Source organism: Schistocerca serialis, chromosome 12 (assembly GCF_023864345.2).
Source record: "Schistocerca serialis cubense isolate TAMUIC-IGC-003099 chromosome 12, iqSchSeri2.2, whole genome shotgun sequence".
Lineage (NCBI taxonomy): Eukaryota > Metazoa > Arthropoda > Insecta > Orthoptera > Acrididae > Schistocerca > Schistocerca serialis.
The window spans coordinates 111,910,436-111,914,855 of NC_064649.1; positions in this window are offsets into that span (position 1 = coordinate 111,910,436).

The window sequence follows — 4,420 nt, forward strand, 5'->3', positions numbered from 1 at the left end:
TTGTTTTGTCTTTGCTGTTGAATAGGAGATTAGCTGTCGCTGTCGTGCAACCATGAATTAGTGTCCAGTGCAACTGTTCACAAAAAAAAAAAAAAAAAAAAAAAAAGAAATTGTAATTTTGTAATAATTTGTATTCTAAATTATTCTAATTGTTGTAATAAATGCTACTGACAAACCATAAAATGTGATTTATTGAGTTAAAGAACAGTTTTACAGAACAGATAGTCAAAAAGACCCGTTTGACAATTCCAAAGACAATACCACAACTAAAGATCGTATGTAAGTGTGTTGTATCTTAATCCAGAATGTTTGGTTCGTAAGAACACAAGCCCTTGTAAACAATAGCCAGTTGTTATCTGAAGATGGCCTAATACGCCGAAAACTAGTTCATACAAATAAAAATCAGGAGAACAAAATCCGCCTAAGTGTTATTCAACCTTCAATATAGGATTATTCTATCAAGAAGCGACGGAAGAATCCATAAATGAAGGCAACATCATCACTTCCTACTAATCAGGCTCGTCCTTCTTTCTTGCTGGCAGGAAATAAAGAGTGTACATGTAAATAAACATCAGAGTGTGTGTAAATCTGTACGACTATTAGTTGTAAATAAGCTGGAAAACAGTCATGCTAGACAAAGCGATACAGAAGTTTACTTCCGTATCTCCTTAAGTTGGATTCTCCGATCCTAGTCTCTCTACCTGAAATTGTAAAGTGGAGCATTCCAAATGTCCTGTTACATTTTTGCACCGTCTTACGCAAACGCCCCATATATATATATATATATATATATATATATATATATATATATATATATATATATATATATGTGTATGCTGTCTGTTCTCTCGAACATACATAGCGTCAAGTGTACTTTTGAAAACAGCCAATTATTCAGAGGTAGCTATCACCTTATTATCATGAGAACCAGAAACTACTGTAATTCCTGTGTGAATGTGAATACATGAGGCAAGGATTCGCGAATAAAGGCTTTGCTCATCATTACTAATGACCGATCGTTTTCTTGTCTTGTTCTGAATCAATAGAAATGAATTACTTTGGAAACTGGAGAGTTCTTGACAAATCGTGACGTTCGCTGATGACACCAGCATACTAACAAACGGCCCGGCCGTGTCTATACCAGGCACGTCCTGCAGAATAGTGAAACTGGCTCGCAACTGTCCCACGGGAAACAGAGTATAAGAATGTTATATATCTAAAACCAAATAAAAATGACTTACGTGTACCAAGTTTAGAGGTCAGTGGGTATACACTGGATGAGGTCTTGCGTGTGAACTTCCTGGCCACTCAGAAGACTAATCGAATGAGGTGAATCCGGATTGTGAATTAATAAGCAGAAAGTTCGGTACTGTCTCGTTTCCATTTAGAAATATTTATGACCGTGCTGAGACGCAGACAGGATTTTGCTAGCATATTTTTTTCCAGTTTCAGTATTTTCTTATGCACATACTTCTGGAATAATGCAGCTGAATTTGAAAAGGTGAACGTGGGAACGATATTAATAGTAATAGTAACCTGAGATTTTCGCAGATGCAGTTATATGTAATGAGGTACTGTCTGAAAGAAGCTATGGAAATATCCAGACAGGTAGATAAGATTTAGAAGTGGTGAAAGGTCTGGCAACTTGCTTTAAGTGTTCAGAAATGTAATGTTGTGAACTTCTCGAAAAGAAAAAAACCTAACCTCCTATGACTATAACACAAATAAATCACAGTTGTAATCGGCCAACTCGTGCGTATCCGTGGGTGTAACACTTTGTAGGGGTATCAAATGGAATGAGCAGATATGCCCAGTTGTCGGCAAAGTTCATTAGATGGATACTCGAGAAAAGCTGTCACTCTACAAAGAAGATTGCTTATAAATCGCTCGTGCGACTGATCGTAGAACATCGTCCAAGTGTGTAGGATCAGTACCAAATAGGACTAACGCCCGATAGTGAACGTATACAGAGAAGGGCGGCACGAATGCTAACAGGTTTGACTCACCAGCGGGAGAGTGTCACAGAGATACTGAAGAAAATTGAGTGTCCGGCTCTTGTAGATGGCCGCAAACTATCCCGAGAAATTCTGCTTCGAAAGAACCGAATTTAAATGATGCTCATAGGAATATAGTCAATCCCCTACGTATCGCTCACATCTACATCTACAATTATAATCTGCAAATCACATTTAAGTACCTGGCAGAGGGTTCATCGAACCATCTTCACAATTCTCTATTATTCCAATGTCGTATAGAGCGCGGAAAGAACGAACACCTATATCTTTACGAACGAGTTCTGATTTCCCTTGTTTTATCACGGTTATCGTTTCACCCTATGTAGGTCGGCGTCAATAAAACATTTTCGCATTCGGAAGAGAAAGCTGGTGATTGGAATTTCGTGAGAAGATTCCGCAGCAACTAAAAACGCCTTTGTTTTAATGACGTCCACGCCAAAGCCTGTACCAATTCAGTGACACTCTCTCCTCTATTTCGCGATAATACAAAACGTGCTGCCCTTCTTTGAACATTTTCGATGTTCTCCTTCAATACTATCTTGTAAGGATCCCACAGAGCGCAGCAGTACTCTAAAAGAGGACGGACAAGCGTAGTGTAGGCTGTCTCGCTAGTAGATCTATTACATTTTGTAAGTGTCCCGTCAACAAAAAGCAGTCTTTGGTCAGCCTTCCCCACAACATTTTCAGTGTGTTCCTTACAATTTAAGTTGTTCGTAATTGTAATTCCTAGGTATTTAGTTAATTTATCGCTTTTAGATATTACTGATTTTTCGTGTTACCAAAGTTTAACGAACTCCTTTTAGCACTCATATGGATGGCCTTCTTCATTATTTAAGGTCAATTGCCAATTTTCGCACCACAGAGGTATCTTTTCTAAATCGTTTCGCAATTTGTTTTGATCTTCAGATGATTTACTAGTCGATAAACGACAGCGTCATCTGTAAACGACCTAAGATGGCTGCTCAGATTGTCTCCCAAATCTTTTATACAGACAAGGACCAGCAAAGGGACTATAACACTACATTGGGGACCGCCATTCCGTCAATTACTACGAAATGTGACCTCTCTGAGAGAAAATCACGATCCAATCACATAACTGAGACGATATTCCGTAAGTACGCAGTTTCACTACAAGCCGCTTGTGTGGTACAGTATCAAAAGCCTTCCTGAAATGAAGAGATACTGAATCAATTTGAGATTCCTTGTCAATAGCACTCAGTACTTCATGCGAGTGAAGAGCTATTTGTGTTTCATATGAACGATGTTTTCTAAACCCATGTTGACTGCATGTCCTCTTCAGGCAATTCGTAATGTTCAACAACAATATATGTTCCAAAATCGAGCTGCATATCGAGGTTAATGTTATGAGCCTGTAATTTAGTGGAGTACTCCTACTACCTTCCTTGAATATTGGTGTGGCTTGTCCAACTTTCCAGTCTTTGGGTACGGATCTTTTGTCGAGCGAACGGCTGTATATGATTCTTAAGTATGGAGCTAATGCATCAACATGCTGCAGGAATCGTGAGGGTAAGAGTAGAATAATTACTTCACGCATAGACAATATATACTTTTAGACTTTCGCTTTTTCGGTAATGGGTCTTTTTTTGCTTTATCACACTAGATTATAAACGAGTTCATTCACTCAAAATTATATTTTTATTAAGACCTCTGCATGCACAGTGGAAGTGTCTGTGCTAAATGGGTCCACAAAGTTTTAGCGATAATTCAAGTCAATAATGACAGCCTGACACATAAATGCGTGTACAATCAAAAATGACGTCACACCACGCACAGTCGCTTACACAGCCCAGTACGCCAATGTCACTTGCATTTTGGAGAGGCGTAATTTCTTAGTAAGACCTCGTGAAGTATTTCGAAGGAACCGCAACTCACACGGACAAAAATTTCCCTTATTCTGCAAAACACCAGAAATAGTTAGCACTCCGCCAATTCTCGATCAAGGTAAGTACAGAATCGTCAATAGCATGTGCCAAGATTTTCGTTTAACGTCAACAATAACACGCCTCCACACTATACTACTTTGACTGTGCCGTCGGACGTTAATGATGTACGTGACCATTACTGTCCTATCTTTCTTCGTATTTACTGACAAAGTAACTTCTTGAAGTAGTATTTAATTCAAGACAGATTTCTATTGCACTGTGTATTAGTCCATTCTCTCGGGTTTTCCCACACAGACCTTTGCGATTCTGGCCACACTTATTCTACTACTCCATAATTACACAGCGTAGAAAGATATTGACTATTTCTGGGTCTAATGAAACATTTGAATATAGTGTCATATTTAATCAGAAGCAGAAATTAGAAATAAATAAAGAAATAAAGTAAAGGCTCTAAGCTGAGTAGAATTTGTCCTTACTGTTGAAATTCAAGAAATATTCGAA